This window comes from Corvus kubaryi, unplaced genomic scaffold, assembly GCF_017639235.1.
Source record: "Corvus kubaryi isolate FWS band 111438036 unplaced genomic scaffold, C.kubaryi_AGA036_p1.0 split3-73, whole genome shotgun sequence".
NCBI lineage: Eukaryota > Metazoa > Chordata > Aves > Passeriformes > Corvidae > Corvus > Corvus kubaryi.
The window spans coordinates 14,365,036-14,386,700 of record NW_024582091.1 but is presented as its reverse complement, the minus strand read 5'-3'; positions in this window follow the sequence as shown (position 1 = coordinate 14,386,700).

Below are 21,665 nucleotides of genomic sequence, written 5' to 3'. Positions count from 1 at the left end.
GTGCTCTCTACTGTACACTGGGATTCAGAGCCAGTATGTCCTGGGACATGGTATGGATGTCTTCTGCTCTGGGACAGTGCATTTCATGATTTTTGTACCAGAAGTACTGCTCCTTAGCACAGCATAGAGAATTGAGAATTATGTTTCTGTATTTTGGATACCGACTCAGGAGGAATTGTCCTACCAGGAACAGCAGGAGCACCATTAGATGGAGAAACTTCCCCTTCCTCCCCTGCCAGAAGCAGACCAAACCTGTGTTGATTTTATGCATTGAAGGAGTCAAGGCTTGCCTTTCAGGCTTCCCTGCCTCACTGAGACCATCAATAATTTTTAGTGTATGTCACATGTGTGTCATTTGTGAAGCACTGAAACGAACTCTGGCATTCAGATTTGGAAGCTGATGTAGCTGGGGTTTCTGCACCCAAAACCTGCCCTCCTCAGTCACTCTGAGTGACCACCTCTCTGCTTCAAAGTGGGCTGAAGATGGAGAGGCATGTGAAGAATGCTGAGCTGTCAAATCACTTAGCTTCTCAGTTCATTTCTGGGTGCCTGCAGCGACACTACATATAAACTAGGATTTCAGGGTTTGCACCTTCTTTTAATTTTGAGCTAATTTCTGAATCAAAAAAGTTAGTTCTCACTTAAAGAAAACCCATGAATAGACCATTTCATTCCACAGTCTACTCCAGGCCAGAGCATTTGGGTGTAAATCACACCAAGTTTGGCTCCATTCATGTATGATAGTCTTGTAACATCATCCCAGCCAGCACTGGGAATGCTGGTCAACGCCCTTTCCACATCTGGGAAGTGTAACACATACCATTGGCACCATGTTTACACTTACCTTTCCCATGCACTGCAGCAGTTGCTGCTGATGTGGAAATCATCATAGTATGGTACCAAAGGACACCCAGACAGGACAGAAGCATGGAAAATTTAATTCCAGAGATGTATATCTATAGATACAGAGATATAGAGATTCTCTCTGTGTGTGTATATATATATAGCCATGGGCACAAGCAGCTTGTTTTTATGAGGGGGCTGGCTGTACATCAAGCACTATTTTCCATTTATGTGATGAAGAGATCCATGTTTGCAGAAAGGCTGTATTAAAAAAGCCAGGCACTGTGGTGCTGTTCCAAAACAGGGGAATGAGACATGGTCAGCAGCTGCTTCCTCCTCAGCTCTTCTCCTGCTACTGCATTATATCCAGAGAGCAATTGCTGGTCGCTCCATCTGTCCGCTTCCCTGATTAATAAACAGATGGTCAGGACTTGAACCTACTGCTTGTGCTTGGACCAGTGATCACAAAACTTGGTGTTGCCATATTTCAGGTGTTTTCCATTGAAAAGCAGCTGTTAGGACTCAGTCCTAGTGGGCCACCCAGGGAAGACTAGGTGAAATGGGTGTGCAGAGTGGTCACAGTCACTGTTCTAGCTGCAGCCAGTCCCTAACAGTCAGGACACCAGCCACCCTGTAACCTGGTCTGGCCTGAGAACAAGCACTGCTCTCCTGGACAAAAATCTTTAGCAGTGAACATGTAGCCACAGAGAGAAATAGTTCAGATGCTCAGAGAAGTCCTCAGAAGCTGTGCAACCCTGCTGATATGATGGGAAATAATGGAATAGCCAGAGGATAACAAAGACAACACAAGTGGTTGAGGAAATATTAGGTCTCACCTCCCATCTCTGTCTGCATAGAAAGGCATGGAAAATAATTTCAAAAAGAGTGATAGAAACAGAGTATAAATTGCCTTTTCATTTTTTGACTGGCAATGGGATACTTCTAGGCAGCTGTGCTGGATTTTCAGAATAATCTACCTAAATTTGTTTATTATTAAAATAATTATTCAGGCAACTAACAGCTCTTCACCATTCCTTCCTGTGATACATTTCTTCTAGTATCATAGCCAATTATTTTCTAGAGAGAATAATCAAGGCTTTGCTGCCTTTGGTCACCTCTTTCCCACCACTTAGTTGCTGTAAGAAATTGGTTATACACATCTCCAACAATGTGTGCAGCTCCTCATAAGGATACTGTAACTTGGCATGTTTGTTCTGATCTCTCTGCTCTGCTTTTTTAGATGTCAGAAACAACACCTTATACCTCTGCACAATCACAAGTCAAGTAAAAATCACTGCTTCCTTGCCTTCTGGAGACTGATCTGGTTTCTATTATCCCACATTTCTTCATTTTTTTTGTGTATCAGTACAAGCCCCAGTTCTTCTATTCCTATCTTTGAAACACAAGTAAGGTGTTGAAATGTTTATCAGGACCACAGTAATGACTTTAGATATTTCTCAATATCTGCAGAAAGAGGCACTACATTCAGGATTTGACGTTTTTCCTTAACATGGCAGCCAGGCCCCTGTCTCTCTAGGTAGCAATTTCTTGATAGCGATTTCTCAGTTACAGCTGGAGAGTGCTCAAAGGAGAGAAAAAGTAAGTGAAGAACCAAAGTCAAGGCTGGAAGCTGTTGCTTCCCTTTGGATAACATCCTACCCATCAACAGATTTGGGCAAAGCAGTTGTTCCTGGATTTTGCTGACTTCCTGCAGGTGCTCTGGCAAGGCCCCACAGGAGCTTGCCTTGCTGGGCTGATGGCTCACACCCCAGCCATCTGCAGCAGCACTGGAGGAACCTGCTGGGAAGCACTGCCCTGCTTGGCATGGCCTGTTAGCTGTGCCTTGCTTCAGTGCAATGCCTCCCGGCATTGTGGAGCAGGCTTCTTGTTCCAAATGTCACTCTTTGGCTAAAAAAATCAGACAGGGTGGTGTTTGCTACCCTTCGTCCATCTCTGAGCATGCATATAGAGGATACAGCCTATCTGAGTGCAGGAAAGCACTTGGAGTTGAATAAATTGTCCTAAGGCTACTGAATCAGAGCAGCTATATCTATCTCTGTTCAAACAATGAAATTCTGGGCATCACTTTCCTGGTGTCCTAGGAAATAGTCTTCCAGTCACTTCCTCAGCTGTTGCTTATAATTTATGAGAGTATATGGTCTTTTGATTAATAATTCAGGAATTACATTTATTACAGAGCATTAGGCTCCCAGAGGAGTTCAGAAGCTCTCTCTCAAATTCCCAGAGCAATCCAAAGAACTCTCTCAGGTCTACTCTCCTTTAACATCTCCACCCTAAAACTTAATACATTAATGATTTAAAGATTGTAGGAAAATTATTGCATATGCACTAATATCTTCAAATTTAGAAGGATCGATTTTTTAAATCCATATTATTGAATTCCCAGCAATGGCTTTTTTTTTTTTTACTAAGATTTTTTCAGACTTTTGTTAGTTATATTGTAAGTTTTACCCTATGGTTGCTTTATGTTTGCTTTGATATTTTATTTAGTTAGTCTTCAAAATGATAGGCTGTTCATAAAACCAAAGGAACAGGATAACTAGATTGTCCTCAGACTGAGGAGAGAGTGAACAATTATCAGGCAGCAATAAATTTCTCATTATGAATCTGAGTTTGTGATTCCTCTCACACCAGTATCAAACAAAACTAGCTTTGCTACTCTTACGGGTTTTTTTGGGGAATATAGTATTTTACCTTATGTAAAATGGATTCATATCAAAATATGGTCAAAATAACCGGTGGAAGGGAACTCATCACCCAGCAGAAGAATAGTGCAGTAAGCAAGGCCCAGGGCTACCCTGAGATGCTCTCAATTTCCTCTACTGCCATGACACTTTTTATTGAAAATGACTGAGTTCAGAGACACGTAAGGTCTCCAAAGCCCATTTCTTCAGTTAGAAGCATGGGTAGGATAAAACCATGTTTGTTTGCATCTCTGCTAGATTTATTTAGTCTGAGATAGAACAGAAGCACTACCTAATAGATGGCTTTCCTGTACCATGTCCTGCTCTGTCACCACAGCAAATCTTTCCTTGAACATTTCTGTCACTGGGGGGAAATGAGCAATGTCATCAGGAAGGGAGGTTTATACTTTATTTTGAAGACTACTGCATTGGCCTAATGTAAGTAGTGATAGTAAAACTTACATGACTTCATGAAAGATAAAATTAGGTTTTGTTTTGTTTTTTTTTTTTCTGAGAAACACAAAGTATGGGCTTTATGCTGCAGCAGCAGACTCACCTCACTCCTGGGATGAGTAGAGGAGAGTTAGAGGACATAAAGGGAAAATCCATGCTACAGGGCTAATTGGCTCCATGTGGTTTCAAAAGAGTGAGCCTAATATTGCACAGGAAATCTCCCGCCGTTGCACCAGCACCGCTCCGGCTCCACTGCGTCACTGGCAGCAGGGCTCCCCTGGACTGGGATCAAGGCTTCCCACTGTTGTGCTGTCTCACTTGTGGAGAAAATTAAAGGTGGGTTTCTGGGTATAAAAGGACATAGAAGTAAAGAGTGGATGGGGAACTGTGAGGAACTCCAGCCTACGTTACAGGGAGAACAGAGTTAAATCTTTGTTGAGTTTTCTCAACAAAAATAACTTGAATTTTCCTAACTTCTTTTCTAACTTCAATTCCCTGCAGCACCTAGTACCATAGTTTATGTTCATGCATATAAGAAATGCCCTCTATGCTATTTTTTAAGCTGAAGCAGTTCACTGTGCAGTGTACCAGCCAATGTTGCTGCCTTGTTAGAAATGTGTAGGGGCACAGTGACAGGTCACACTAAATAAAGCTCTGTGGGTTTCTGTACTTGGGAGTACTACTATATGCTCTTACTGTCCATCACCATCTGCATCAGGAAACACATGAACTCACTATTTTTGTCCACATTCAAACTGGTCATAAATTTTTATAGCTTAGTTTACTGAACTTTGCCATACAAATGCGGCAAGCAGAATAATGAAGCACAGCAGCTCGTGTTTCAAATGCAACTCACTTCAGCTAGCAATTTATCATGGGATCTTTTGCAAGCCTCTTTTTGCAGGCCTCTTTTTGGTGGCCTGTTTTTGGTCTGCTCAGAAGGCACACACCCTTACTAAAGACTCCCATGTGTTCTAGCTCAGAGGGATGCGAACTGGTGGGCATTGCCCTGAATCGAGGGAATGTGCTCATTAAAAATGATTTCAGGTATGAAATGGAGACAAGTGGCACTTAGAACATCTCCTTGTTGTGACCCTTCTTCTCCCTGAGGAGGTAGGATGTGCAAACATGGCTCAGAGTAATGATAACTTGTTAGAAAGAATGAGCACAGGCTGGAGGCAGGGAAAGGATTTTCTGGATTTTGCTCTATTCAGTGTATGTTTCTACATACTTGACTTGCATAAGTGAAATTGCCTGATGATACTCAAAAATTTGCATTTCTGAGTACACAAGAGGAATAGCCTTCAGCTAATCAAATCAATAAAATGCAGCATCTCTGTGGGTGGATTAAAATGCAATTAAAATGGGATTTCTCTTTTAAAACTGTTCCTTTTAAATATATGTCTTCAGATGGTAAAATTCAGCACAAATTTGGACAGGTTATAAAATCCTTTCCTCAGGAGGTTGGATTATGATGTGGAACTAAATGTAAATAATTCAATTTTCTATTAGGCTGCTTTTTACTTTTACACTATGTTACTAGTTTTGATTAACTTTTCCTAACAAAATTAAATAAAGTGTGTATCCTGTCACATGTCACAGACCATATCATACCAAGTGAGGAAAACCATGCAGTGTATATGTTATTTAACTGTTTAAGTACAGAGTTTACTGGCAAATAAATGAAGTCATGTTTTCATTACTACTAAGGTATATCAGATATCCTAACTGCTTGTTAGAATATGTCATTAGGCTCTACACTTGAAACACAAGGCTTTGTCTGTCTCATAGTTGCACTTCTCAGTTTGAAACTCATCTATTCCTGTTTTAAATGGGAATGACTGTTTCTACGTATGTTATTGCTTTGAAATATTTTATTTTGTAGAAATGACCAAGAAAGTTGCTAACAAAAAGCCCTAAAGCATGATAATTACTGCTAACTTTCTCTGCTTGCCCCTTTCTTCACAGGGTATTTCTCCCAGCAAAACACTCTGCAACAAAATGGAAAAGATGAAACTTCCCCTCTGGAAGCCTTTAAAAGGGAGGCTATAAATGTTTTACATTGCATCTCAGGGTATTATGCTGCTTCCCCAGGAGGCCAAGTATTCAATAGGCAGCCATCAAAGTGCTGTAGGTTAGTTACCTGCTTCCTCATTTACCTGCATGATCATGACATCCCTTGCACTAACCACCAGTAATGAGTGGCAAGGAGAGTAATCTCTTTGGCTATATGAACACCTCTCTTGGAGACTATTATATTAGCAAATGAAGCGATCTTTCTGTCACTGGTATTTTTCTACATCTCGTCGCTGCTGATCAGCATGAAGAGTCTTTACAGAGAACTCACATTTCCATCTTAAGGGGTCTTTTTCCATGGTTATTGTATTTTAAAAAGAAACAATTTTATAAACTTGTGAGCCTCCTCTTCTCCTTGAAGGTCCATCATTCAGCCTCCTTCTTTACAGCCACAAAAATCCTAGTAGATTTTCATCAAAATGCCCAAGCACATTAGGCATTGGTCAGGCATTAGAAAAAAATTATTTTTAAAAACCTTCTTAATTTTTTTTGGTTTTTTTAACACTTTACCTCTTGTTACACTGAGAGTGACTCCACAGCTCTTCCTTGAGCAAAAAGAGAATTTTGAGTGAGCCTACAAATTTTATGAGTGATGCCTACCATGCAACTGGAAGCATGTGAAACAGAGGAGTCAAGTCCCATGTCTGCCTAAAAATTCTGTCTGGAAAACCCAGTACTGCTGTGTCTCCATGTGATTCCAATAGGCAGCTCTCCACCTCATGCGAGACCTAATTGTGCAGCACAACCTCCACATCCAACTCCCTCTCACTTTTGCCACATTAGGCTCTGTGCTGATATTTTTATTGTCAAGAAACCTACAAACAATTACATTGTAGAGGGTTAGCACAGATTTTGGCCATGATATTTGCAAACCACGGCAGTCCAAAAGGAACTGAATGGCTTTAAATGCATCATGGACACAGCTGCAATCATGGTAAGGAGAACATTCACTGCTTGGAAAGTGACAGGTAAAAAGTAATTTGATATTACTGTTCAAATTTTAATAGTATTTGCTAAACTTCAGAATTAACATTTACAGCTATTAAAGAGGACAGTTCCCATCTCTTAGAATTACCACCAGGAACTCCTCTGTCTGAATCTGAAGGTGACCTCTGTAACTGTAGAGGTGAGATATTAATGAAAGCTAATTCATTAACGAATTAATGGAAGCTAATTATGCCAGAGCTTTATTAAAAGGAGTTGTGGAACTACATAGTGTGGTTGTATTACTGCATTAAACATTGAGCTGTGACTTGTATAAACAAGCTTAGGTCACTAGACTATAGGCACCTCTTGTTGATGAAAAGTGAAATGTGATAAATTTCTCCATCCCAGTATAATTTTTTTAATAAGGTTGGGTTTAATGAACTAATCTTGTCTAAAACAAAACATATAGAAGATTAATAACAGTTTCATATTATATGAAATATAATTTCATTTTCCTTTAATAATTACTTTACAAGTACTACCAGTGAAAAACTCTATGAGAATACAATTTAATGAACTGTATTTTACAGCATGAAATACTGTTTCATGTGGCTTTGTAAAAGCATCTTTTCGTTGGATAATAAACAATGTAGAACCGGTGTGATCATTTTAATAAAGGACAACTTTAGTGTTACTAAATAACTATACTGAAAATCGTGCTGATTGCCAGGCTCAACTGGAGTTGAAGCTGGCCAGAACTGTAGGGGAAAATAAAAGAGATTTTTAAATATATTAATGGCAATAGGCAGTACAAAAATAACATCAGCTCATTACAGGGTAGGGATGGTCATCTCACAAACAGGGACACAGACAAGGCACAGGTGTTTAACACATTCTTTGCCTCTGTCCTCAGCATGGATGGACCAAGAGGCTCTCAGTGTCCTGAGCTGGAGAATCATTACTGCGAGAATGATCAACTTACTGTTGACCCTGAAATTGTGTGGGATCTGCTGCTCCAGCTGGATGCCTACAAGTCTACAGGGCCTGATAGGATTTACCTGAGAATCCTCAAAGAGCTGGCTGATGTCATCGCAAAACCACTCTCAATGATTTTTGAGCAGTCTTGGAAATCTGGAGAGGTCCCAGCTACTGATAAATGCTGTTCCAGTTTTCAAGAAGGGCAAGAAGTAGGACCCCACACTCTACAGGCCTGTCAGTCTCACTTCAGTGCCTGGTAAAGTTACGGAGAAGATTATTCTGGGAGGTATTGAAAAACACCTGAAAGACAACGCAGTCACTGGTCACAGCCAGCACGGCTTCATAAGGGGAAAGTCCTGCTTATCAAACCTGATTTCCTTTGATGACAAGGTAACCCACCTAGCTGACCAAGGGAAGCCAGTTGATGTCATCTTTTTGGATTTCAACACAGCTGTTGATACTGTCTCTCACAGGATCCTTCTGGACAAAATGCCCAGCACACAGCTGGATAAACACAGCATGGGATGAGTGAGCAACTGGCCCATGAGTTGGACACAAAGGGTTATAGTGAATGGAGTGACATCACACTGGTGACCTGTCACTACTGGGGTTCCACAGGGCTCCATCCTCAGTCCTGTGCTCTTCAGCATCTTCATAAATGACTTGGAGGAAGGACTGGAAGAGATACTAAGCAAGTTCACAGATGAAATAAAACTGGGAGGAGCTGCTGTCTCCCTCCAGGGTAGGGAGGCCCTGCAGAGAGACCTCCACAAATCAGAGGGCTGGGCAATCACCAACCACATGAAGTTCAACAAGCTAAAGTGCCAGATTCTGCACCTGGGATGGGGCAACCCTGGATGTACAGACAGAGCAGGGAATGAGATGCTGGAAAGCAGCACCACGTAAAGGAACCTGGGGGTCCAGGTCAATGGCAAGTTGGATACGAATCTGCAGTGCCCTGGCAGCCAGGAGGGCCAAGTGTGTCCTGGGGGGCATCAGGCACAGCATCACCAGCCGGGCAAGAGAGGGGATTGTCCCGCTCTGCTCTGCACTGGGGTGGCCTCACCTCGAGTGCTGGGGGCAGTTTTGGGTGCCACAATGTTAGAAAGACATTAAACTGTTAGAGAGTGTCCAAAGGGGGGCAACAAAGATGGTGAAGGGCCTTGAGGGGAAGCCATGTGAGGAGTGGCTGAGGGCACTTGGTCTGTTCAGCCTGGAGACTGAGGGGAGACCTCACTGCAGTTACAACTTCCTCATGAAGGGAAGAGGAGAGGCAAACGCTGATCTCTTCTCTGTGGTGACCAGTGACAGGAGCAAGGGAATGGACTGAAGTTGTGTCAGGGGAGGTTTAAGCTGGATATTAGAGAAAGATTCTTCACCCAGAGGGTGGTTGGGTATTGAACAAGCTTCCCAGGGAAGGGGTCACAGCAGCAGCCTGACAGAGTTCAAGAAGCATTTGGACAATGCTTTCAGGTACATGATGTGACTCTTGGAGATGGTCCTGTGCAGGGCCAGGATTTGGACTTGATGATCCTTGTGGGTCCCTTCCAACTCAGCATATTCTGTGATTCGTGATATCTAGGTGGTAACTGGTTCAGCAGCATCTGTACCACTACTCATAAGGTGAAATTTTTCCACCGGCTAGTATGACCAGAAGAAAGTGAACTGATGACTTCTCTCCATCATCTGTTTCACCACTTAAGAAAGGCTTTTGTATGGTATTTGGGAACTGAAATTACTATTTGTTCTAGACTTCTGCTCTGGAAATGCCATGAGAGGATGCTCTGACAGTGCAGAGCAATTAAATACAAATATGGGCTACAGGAGTATATTGGGACAGTCCTCAGTGAGACTTCCTGTTACCAAAATCCACATACTGTTAAGTGTATGATCTAGCAGCTCACTGGAGCTATTGGACTGAGCCAAATGCATCCCTCTCTGCATGAGGAAGGAGAGCAGTTCTTACCTGAAGATACTTTCCAGAAGGGACAAGTCTTGTCTTTCCAAGCCACAGAGGGCACATGAAGCCACTCTGTGATTACATACCATCACAATGCAATCACTATCTCACTTCATGGTTTTAAGCAGCAGATCTGTACATGGACCAGGCAAAGTCACTTGGCTTCAGACATTTAGGAAGCTGATGCCTTCATGACCTTAAAAACCTGTGAGCATTCTCCAACTTTCCTCTTTTTGCCCCTGCGCTACAAGATCCTGTGCCATAGACCTCCTGCTTAAGTGTTCAGCCACTTCCTTCAAAAGACAGCAAAAAGATGTGTCTGTAGGAGAAAATCTGGGGGAAGACTCAAGTCACAGGAAGGAATTGTCCAAGAGAACAGCTTGGCAAGCAGAGGCTTGTAGTTGCTTGAAATAGCTTGCCTATTTCCTGAGCCAACAGGTAAAATAACTGCAAGCTGCATTAGACATTCCCTAAGTCACAATGTCCTAGAATTATTTCAGTCTTTCCTAAAGGGAGTGTGTGTGTATGTATAATTACATATATCTGGCATATAAATTTGAAATATATATGGAAAGCAAATTTGTGTCATAATTTGATGAGCAAATCATATTCACTCTGGTGATGGAATTTTTAAGGATATTTACCTGCAGTACAAGATGAGCCTTAGGACTTACTGGGGCCTTTGGATGATATAAAAATCTAAAAACCTGATATAAATCACACCATAAGAGGAGTGTACTAGTCTCATTTTACTAATAAAGTACTAACAGTTGGGCTTAGCAGCTCATTGTATTAAACATCTTTTCTAGTGATGAGTTAGAAAAAATATGAGACAAATCACGAGCTGCTCTCACAGAACAGATGTAAGTCAATCACCTGTCTCTCCAAGCCTTTCTCCCCACTCATGAATTAAAAAGTATCATTGATGCAACATGATCAGAAGCAGAATGTAGCTGAGTTATTTCAAGGAACCAGAGGCACAGTTTCCAAAGAAAGCACATCTGCTTGTTTTTCTTCGGAGGGGAGTCAAAATTTACAAGACACAAATGCTTGGGAAAACTATTCTCTACCCCCTGCTGCAGTGTGTTAAGGCTCTTTTACTTGTAAAAACAATGCATTACTTTGTGAATGAGTTGCTCAGAAGTTCAGGACATGCTTATTTTGCTGGCCAGGAATATAAATAGTTACCTCAGAGAAATCACCTGCTTGAAGTATTGGATACACACTTCTGAGCTCTCAGCTACTTTCAGACACTACATATGCAGCTCCCACTGAAGCTGATTAATTACAACTCTATACACGGACTCAGACCTTGGGAAGTTCAGCTCTTTTGAGAAGGGTAATGTAAGGTGGCCAGCTGGAAAAAAAAGGGAAGAACGGAGCAGCTGCGCACCTGCCTTCCTCAAATGCCTGCTTACAAGTGCTGCTGTGTACTCAAAAGAGCTCAGTTCCAGCAGAGGATAAATATTTGTTACAGCTAACAGACATCTTTGCATAAGATTAGCACATTTGGAAGCATGTGAAAGAAAATAAATGAAAGAGAAGCAGTGCAGTGTTTACGTTACTTTGATACAAACACTTCAAAGCAAACTAGCTACAGTCCTTATGACCGACTGGGCCAGAGCATCCCTCAGAGGTTTCTGCAAAGTCTCTTGCACAGACCTTTCTATCAATTTATTTATTAAAAGAAAGCTCATGATAGGGTTCACTGCAGTCCTCCTCCACAGGGAATTTGCTACGAGCACAGGTGCTGTGCTGAGGGATGGGGCACACCTGGCTGTCCCCAGAAAAGACAGCATGGCCGGGCTGAGCTTTGACAAGGAGCCCTGGGCAGGCACTGATGATATTCACAGCAGCATGGATTACAGCAGAAAACCTGCTTCTGGTAAAATCTAAATCATCTGTGATGATTTCATCCTCTTTCACTGCAGGCCTATCACAACCTAATTCTTGTTCACTAAATAGGATGTCCTTTTTGAATTATTTTTGTATAAGAGATCCTTCCAGTGTTAGTTTTTTAATATTTTTTCAAAGAATTATTATGGCAAAGAATAAGGTATCTTTCTGCTGTTGTTGCGGTAGCCTTGAAAGAGGCAGTCTCTCTGGCAGAATAATTTCTCTTGCAAAGAGTTCTGTGTTGCCACAGCTGGAATTCTCATACACAAAATGGTGCATTTAAAGCCAACGCGGGAATCTCTGCACTAAATTGGAGGCTTTCCCCCAGTTTAGCATGCAGTTTAGCTGTTTTAAGAAGAATTCTTAGGCCCATCTCAACTTTCCTCATATAAAAATCTCTTTCCTGGGAAAGCCTTCTCGTAATGCTAAGTACTTCTTACCTAGAAGGTAATATTTAGTCCATGGTAAGTATTGAAGGAGGAGGCTCAGTCATCTGGGGGATTTCTTACACTATTCCAAAAGAACTGGTGGTGTTAAAGCAGTAAGTGTTATTGGAGAGCTAAGAAAGAAAGTGCAGTGTATTAGTCTACACAGCATTACCATTATTTAAATGTAATATCATTTGGATGCTCCTGACAGAGAACAGTGACCCAGTGTGCCAGGCAATGTGGAAATACAGAACAGAGCTACTCCCTACTCCAAAAAGTTCACAAAAAAAGATGCGCCCAGGTGGCCGAAGGCCAGTGGCATTCATGGCCAGTATCAGCAATAGTGTGGCCAGCAGGACCAGGGCAGTGATTGTCCCTCTGTACGTGGCTCTGGTGACGCGACACGTCGAGTGCTGTGTCCAATTCTGGGCCCCTTTGTTACAAGAACGCCATTGAAGTGCTGGAGTGAGTCCAGAGAAGGGCAACAGAGCTGGTGAAGGGTTTGGAGTGCATATCCTATGAGGTGTGGCTGAGGGAGTCAGGTGTGTTCAGCCTGGGGAAAAGAAGGCTCATGGGTGATCTTACCATTCCATCTGAAAAGGTAACCATCTGAAAGGAGGGTGCATACAGGTGGGGGTCGGCCTCTTCTCCCAGGCAACCACCAACAGGATAAGAGGAAGTGGCCTCAAGCTGCACTAAGCCAGCATCAGATTGGACATGAGGAAGAATTTCTTCACTGCAAGGGTTGTCAAGCATTGGAATGGACTGCCCAGGGAAGTGGTAGTCACCATCCCTGAAGTATTCAAGATATAACTGGACATGGCACTCACTGCCATGGTTCAGTTGGCATGGTGGTGTTTGGTCAAAAGCTGGACTCGATAGCCTTGGAGGTCTTTTCCAACCTTAATGATTCTATGATTTTCTGATGGTATGTTTCTAAAAACATTGTTCCTAATGTAGGCAGAACACTTATCTATTCCTCCTTTACAATACTTTATTGTTGATTCATAAAGTCATGATTTGACCTCCACAAACTCCTCACTTTTGCACTATTCACAAATTCTGCTTTGTATTATCCACCAGTAAAAATAAAGTTTCAAATGAAAATAGGGTAAGTACCCTGCCTTTTCCCTCCCTTTTTCAAAGGCAACCCTCTCTGTTACTACTTTGGGCTAACAGGAAACTGGCAGCTGATGGGTGAAAGATCTCCCTGAGTACCTAGCACAAATTACACCCTAGAACACTTTTCCTGTCATTGCTAGGGCTCTGCCTCCCCAGACAAATCTAAATTATCTCTGCCAAGAACAATTTATCCCCAGAGCTTGAGGAAATACCTCTGAAGCTCCTTTTCTCCTCGTTGGAGTGTCCCAGGTCACACTGCAGATCACATATTTTTGTGATTTTGGAATAAGGATGGAGGTCCTCCCCTGTAATCAGCCTGGTTTATGTCTCTTTGCCAGCACAAAACAGCCACCAAGCCAGGATAACTGGCTACAAAAGGATTACTGGCAGTGTAAACAGACCAGATGCAGGAAGGTCACAGAGCCATTGCATGATATTCCACATGACCTCCTTCACTGCAATGGCTCTTCAGACCTGTGAGGTGTTGGTGTAATGTGGTGGCCTCTCTCCCTCAGAGCCCAGCAAATGGGCAATCCAGGACAAAAGCAACACTGGATCTCCCACCACCTTTCACAGAAGTGCCCTCACTCCCCTATTACATTTGAAGATGGAGACCCTTTCACATTAGAGAAGCAGGATGTGACACCTGCACAATGTACTTTCCATACTGACACTCTCTCACAATGCATGAACACCCACTCTCCCGTTGACAAATTGTATCATCTCTTGGTAATTATCCTGTCGGTGTTTTGACAAGAAAATTCAAGAATATCCCAGTCCCTTGCTCTTTTTCTCTGAAGGCATACCGTCAGAGACAGAGATATGAAGATTTTAAGAAGGAAAAAAGTGTCAAAATATTGGCAGCATCCTCATGCTGAAGGAGCAATAAAAACAAAGTGAAGGGAGTATTTTGTGCTAAACTATTCACCCAGGATAGGCTTCTGTCTGACTGTTTAACAAGTTACAGTATTCTAAGGCTACTCAGAAGACTTAATAGATGCTAAAAATTGCCATGCTAACCTGAACTATCATTCCTGTTATCAAAAGTGTTTATTGCAAAGCTTACTGCAATAATTAGTTCTAAACTAGTAGACTCTATTTCTTTTATCTGAGAAAGAGAACAAAATATAAATAGCTTTCCATTAGCATTATTTGTAAAAGCCTGCACATCAGATAAAACTGAAATATTAGTTTCCAGTGAGAACAGCATGACCTGCATATAGGAAACCTGTGTTTTCATACATATCAAATATACAAGAATTTTAAAATGTACTATATAAATGTGCATGTATATATATATACATATAAATACTGAAAATGCATAAAAGGTATTTCATTATTTGTGCCATTATGAGGTGAAGATATGAAGAGCCAAAGGGTATGGACATATTTCCCCTCATCTTTTAAAGCTAGGGAGAGCAATTCACAAGGTGACCAAGTTGCATGTGCATCTCCAGATTACCTTGTAGTCTTCATGCACTTCACTGCAAAGCTCAGACCATGCTAAATTTTGGCTGATGTAGACAAGACATTAAAACCAACCCTGAGATGCAAATATTGTTTATCAGGAAGGTAAGAGGATGACATTCATGTCTTTTTAGCTGGATGGTGGAACACTGCTCAGTCAGAACAACACAGGCTACAGGAGAGGAGAAAAGAGAGGAGAAAAAAGAGAAAGAAGAGAGGAGAGAGGAAGGGAGGATCACAAGGTATTATGATACCCACATTTGAGAGCTTTGCAGGATCCTTAGGGAGGGAGTTTATTTACTGTGGTGTACTTTAAAAACGTATTTAATTGGTAGGATCTTTACTCACTTTTCCACTGTTTCTAGGCAATAATTTTCCTGTGGGTTCCATCATGGTATCAAATTTATGCACAGCTGACCTTCTATTTCCTGATGCAAAAGAGAATTTTAAGAGTATTTATCTTATTCCTTTGGAAAGATGAACATCTAGGACTAAATTAAAGAGGGGAAGAAGGTACCTAACATTTTCTTCTAAAGCAGACAAACAGCTTATTGCATGGGAGACAAAACTTTCTCCAAGCAGCAGGCTTTCCAAAGAAACTTACTTGTCTGGGAATTAGGGAATATCATAAAGCAAATCCACCTTTAAGTGCAAGATGTTTTACTTTGCTTATGCCTTCTCTCGAAACAAATGGCAAGACAGTGCATACAGTACCCCTCAGCCAGTGCACACACTTCCCTCGGGAGGGAAGGAGAGAACAACAAGCGCTTCATGCATTACTGGAAGGCACAGAGTGCTGTGTAAAAACTACGGGAAGAAAATGTATAGCACATTCTGGCATTGGTACTTTCTGGTGACCTAGATTAAATGTTAATGCATGAATTAGCTCTGGCTCCAACAACACAAAACCCTGAATAAACCTAAATAACCTTAAACTTCTGAAAGAAACCATACTATCTACTTCTTCATCACTATTGCTGCCACATCCTTCTACAGTAAGTGCAAAAAAAATGGTCATTACAGGAGATTTTTGGCTCTATCACCTTCCTTTCTTAAACAGTTTATTCTTTCAAAGGTTTTCCCTTTTCTACTTCTCCCTTTCACATGGCAGAATAATGGAAAATAAAATAGGGAGGATCCTCAGTAGCACTGATGTACTATCCATTGATCTCCTTGTACTGAATATCCCCTCTGCAAATTTATGTGTTTTCACTGTCAAATGTAAAACAATAAATAAATACATGAGGAAAATATATTTGTGACCAAAATTTCTTGAATTCTCGTCAATAATAATATCACTATTATTATTCTCAGAGACGAGATTTTTGTCTATTAATTTGACTTACATTAACCAGCTCTTATTTACTTCAATTTTCCTTCTAAACCACAGGGCAGACATACAGGTTTCCATGAATTAGCACATAACTTGTATACAAAAACCCCTAGAATTGGTGCTTCACACCTATATCCAAAACCTTTTGGATAGACTATATTCTGTATCAATGGCTAAATGCTAAGCATAATTTTTATAGCTCTCTGCAGTGACTTATACTCAGTTTTGAGTCTTTTCCTGCCAGCTAAAATGATTCTAGCTGGTGAAAGCACTAGTACCATCTACTCTAAGCTGGTGCACCACTGCATCATCCGTGTGTTTGAAATAGGTCACTTCAATTCACGTTACTCAGTGTCATTTATCAAATCCTATCTGCTATCTCTGTGATTTTGATCAGAAAAATTGCCAGAACTACAAAATCTAGAGAGCTTTATTAAGAACAACAGTAACCCCTACTGGATTGTGATTGTCTCCCTGGAAACCTAGGAGATAAAAAACACCTTGCACTGCTTCATGGAAAAGGCATAGTCCACATAACTGTGATGAAGAACGAGTTATTTCTCTGCTTGCAATAAATTTCCCTGTCATCATTTCCTGGATTAAATTGGAAATCCTGCTGAATTTACACTCAAGCTTGCTGAAAGACATCTGTTCCTTGCAAACTCAAATTCAGAGCATTTTTTTTTTGTATTTACAGATAAGTTACGAAACCAGGCGTATGCCAGTTAGTTTTTTCTGTGTTAAATATTACAAGTACTAGAATATATTTCTTTCTATGCTTGAAAATAAGGGACTTCACATATGATTAATAATATAAACAAATGACCACAATCTGCTGAATGCATGTCCTAAACTCATCCAAGTCCTGTTCAGCACACTGGAGTGTGTGTGGAGCTGTAGGGAGGAGAAATCGGAGCAGAGGTACCACACGCTATTGTAATAGAAACCTCCTGGGCTCGTTAAACAGCATCTATAGCAGAATCACAAATTCAGCATTCTGGCTCTTTCTGCACATGCAGCGTTGCTGACAAATGAAGAGTATGTTAGCAGAGCTATTTTCAGTGACATTTTACTATCCTGTCAGAAAAGTTCAAGCACTGTTTCTGCAAGTTTTTTCAAGACGATCATCTCAAAATAAGATCTCCTCGTTCATTACTGGGAATCAGAATCAGAGAGTTCCTCTGGGCTACCACAGAACCATTTTAGTGTGTTGAAAAGCTAAACATAAAGAGACAAACAGCAAAAGGGAAAACCTGAATGAAAGACTGGCAACAAACATAATAATTAATCTGCTTGGTGATAAATGTTGAGTATTTGATTTTATTCAAGACTTGTTTCTGAGGAATTCTACATTTTCACCACTGTGAAGCAATCAAGCTTGATCACAATACAAAGGTAATGGATAAAAGTGATCTGGATTAGGGATGATTAAATAAGCTGGAGTAAAGGAAGGATATTCTGGATAGATGGTGTTACAGAGACCTCATTTTGAGAAATTACAGAGAGAGCAAAGACTGAGGAATTTCAGAAGTTCTTACAAGTATTTATATTTTCTCTCAAGTGTATACCAGACATACACCTTTTCACATTGAAAATTGTTTTTTCCACATTTTGTTAAATTTACCTTAAAACAAGTGTAATTTTCCAAAAAGTGTTTAAGAACTTTTGAAAAAGAAGCTACTTTAAGCTACTTTGAGAGCAGAACCCCAGACCATGGCCACTTTGGAAAATCTTGACTACTCAGCACCAGTTTTTGTTAACTTGCTGCTAATGGTCACACTAGGTGTGCAGCAACATGAACCATGTCTTCTATGCTTCTCAGAGGAATACCCACTCCCATTAGGCACTTAGGTACCCTTTCCAATGTGTGGAAATAATAGGCCCCTAAGCTAGCCCACAGAACATACAGGAGAGACAGTGTGCCTTGGGTTCTACTCCTCTTCTGTCTCCTACTGTTGTACATCATAGAAATATATTTATTCATGTATGTGTGTGTTTGCAAAATCCTTATATGTACATATAAAATAAAAATTCTTGTTTGCTGATGTTTAAGCGTTCTTAATCCCCTCCAGGCTAAAGCACCCACCTCTGAAATGATGGAACTAGAAAATCAGTGGGGTAAAACCCCTGATTTAAACAGATTTAAACATGTAACTATCTGTAGGATTCGGTTACTGCTTGTTCATGAGCTATTAAGGAGAATGAATGAAGACACCCACCTGAAGAAGAAAACTGTCACTGAAATAGCTTCTTCTTTTTATTTTCCATCTTCAGAAGAAGCTTAAATTACTCAAATGCCCCAAAGTGGTGTCAGTTCATGACTGCTTACAACATTCTTGCAATAAATGTTATTTTTTCTTATTTTGCTATTTTACTACCATTACTTGATGAAATACATACTGAATTCTGTTGAAATGTCTGTTTGACTTTTGATAATGTCAATTTGACAAATGAATTTTTTATTGTATACATGCCCATGACATTATACAAGGCTACCCTGGGCTATGGAACAGAAGAGAATTTCTACTAGAACAAATGGAATACCTGAAGTGGACTGTGGACAGAGACTAAGACAGTTCAGTTCTGTGATAAAACTTAGGACAGATCAATCTACCATGTGTAAAGCCAAACATCCTTCTGTGTTAGCTCTCCTAAGAATGAGAAAAAAAATAATAATAGCAAACAATTTAGATACAAAACTAAATTATCAGCTATGCTCCTGGGACAACCCCAAAAAATTGTTCCTACCTAATAAAATTTTGGACATCTGTATTAGCTATCGATGAGAAGATAAACTGTCATACTTCCCTTTGATTTCCATGAGGTTACATACATATAATTTCATTAAGAGAAGTGGCAGGAATAAAAGTTTGTCAACTGAACGCTTTTTTGCACCCCTCTGGTTTTCACCCTTCATTCTCTGTTTCAGCAGCTTATTTCCTGAATAGTTCCATCAGTAATAACAGTGCCTCTATATTTCACTATGTAAATATGTATTTCAAGACTTTAAAACACAGTCTGAACTGGTAATTAAAAAGCTGAAAATACATTACTGTTAAATTTAGAATTGGCACCTAACTTGAAAATTAACACCACATATAACCAAAAAAGCTACCAAATTTTGTCCAAAATAACAATTAAAACACAATCCCTTATATTCACTGGCCAAATTTCTTTCTAAATAAATCAATCAGGCTAACTATATGGACTTTGATTTTTCACTATTCTGTCCTGCAAATTCATAGCCCAACCATCAATTTGGGCTAAAAAGAATACAATTATACTTTAGTAAAGAACTCTATATCTGTAAGGATTTATAGTAATAAAATCAACATAGTGAACATATAACATTTATAAGCAATCTGGTAAATTTTTTTGGGGTTTTCCTCAAAAATATTTTTAATTAGGAAACCAAACTTCAATCAGAAAAAGTTACAGCTGTTTCTTGCACATCTAACACTTCTGTAACAGTGAAACATTCTAGAACACAAGATTTCTACCATTTTCATCACTGTATGCACTGAAATATTGCTAATTTATTCAGATGCTTTCATGCATAATTACTGGAAACACAAATCTGTTATTCTGCTAGTCTATCATCAGATAGGAAAAGCTATCTAGTGAATACTTTGAAAAATATAAGTAACTGCAAATATTAAACTATTAACTGTACCAAAAATACACTGTCTAAAGTACCAGTTTAATTTCCTTAATAGTTGGTTTTTTCTATTTAGGCTAACATTGGGAATGCAAAGCCTGATTTCAAGCTTTGCCTACGCAACAGATGACTTCTGGCATAGCAAGGTTTTCCATGGATGTGACAACACATAAATTGTAACACAGTTGAGAAAGTTAAAGTCCTTTTTAAGGACATACTTATACTGCAAACCCATATTCTTCCTTCTAAAGGCTTGGTGGGGGTTTTTTCAGTGTGGGAGAGAAGTGCTGTTAGGTTTACTGTGTTGGTACAAAGCATCACTTTTCTGCTACTTCTGTATTGACTTAGGAAGCTAACAGAGTACACTTACTTCTGTATCACCAAAGGACCCTCTGCTCCCGTGTGGTTTGTCTCTTTTCTGAGTGAAGTATCTGATAAATGCTGCACTCTCCAAATGTTCTGCTTTCTATCTTCCCTGGTTTTGTACTGGGCTTTTATTCTTTGATTTCAAGCCAAGGTCTTTGCCCTTTGTAAGCCACGTATTTGCAAAAAAAAAGGATTATTAAGTTATGGGCCTGATCTGGTCATTATTAAATCAGCAGGCACTGAATTAAATTCAATCTTCTATTATATTCCACAAGAAACTCACAGTGGAAACACCTGCATTGCAAATATTGTAAGATGGGATGCCACTTAACAAAATGTTAACAAAATGTTTCTATTTATATCAACAGGAAGAAATTAGAGCTGTACCTATAAAAATGACCAGAACGTAATCAACAGATTCAATCAGGAATTGTTCCTACCCATAGCACTGTGACTTCCAGTGCTGACCCATCACAAAGAGATACCTCTGTTTCCTTTACAAGCTTCTGCCTTCCACTTTCTCTCATAGAATATAAATGTCATTTGGAAGCTTGAAACAAAAACATTTTTTTTACCAAATGCTATTTTCCTTCATCATATGCTGAGAATGAATGGTTCTTCTTGAACATTCAGCTGCTAAAGAGAAAGAAAAAGTGCACATCAAATTTTCATTCCGTCCACTTTGACAAAGGCTCTTTTCCACATTAAGGCTTAAAGTGAGGTAGAGATGCTAAACCTCAAAATATTGGTGCAGTCAGACTGATTTCTCTACCTGTGCAGATTCATGACACTCTTTTTAATGGATTTCTTGAGAAAATGAGGCAAAAAAGAAATTATGCAGATGCAGAGAGACTGGAGTATACCACAGGGAAAATGCTAGAAGAATAATGAGAGTTGGGATTCTAGCGCAGTCATATTTTGAATAATTTGCCCTGCCTGTTTTCAGTGACGTCTCAGTCAACAACAGAATACGGGTCTGAACAGACTGCTCCACTTGCTACGATGTCACTGGGGACTGTCACCAGTGCTTAAAAGGTAAATTATCCCAAATGAAAAGATTTAAAGCAGTTGTTGCAAAACTTGCAAACCACTTTTTGGATGTCAAAATTATTGGTAATATTATGGCTTGGTGAAATAAAAATTATCTAATGAAATAAAAATGATCTAATATAAAGCTACCTTGGTTAAAGGAGGATTTGGGGAATTTTTTTACATGGCAAGAGCACTTAACCAAAGTGTTTTAAGAAAATATATTAAAACTATGTCAATTCCTTGTGCTATTTTTCCAAGTAAATTTTAAGATTGTTACAACTAACTAGCTTTAGGAAAGCAACTAAACCTTGGAGAAATGATCCTTTCTGCTTCTGAGCTCTGCAGCCTTTCATGAAGATTTGCCCACTACTTTAGTCTGGATGTTTTTCAGTAACAACTATGTCATGCAGAACTTTGGGGA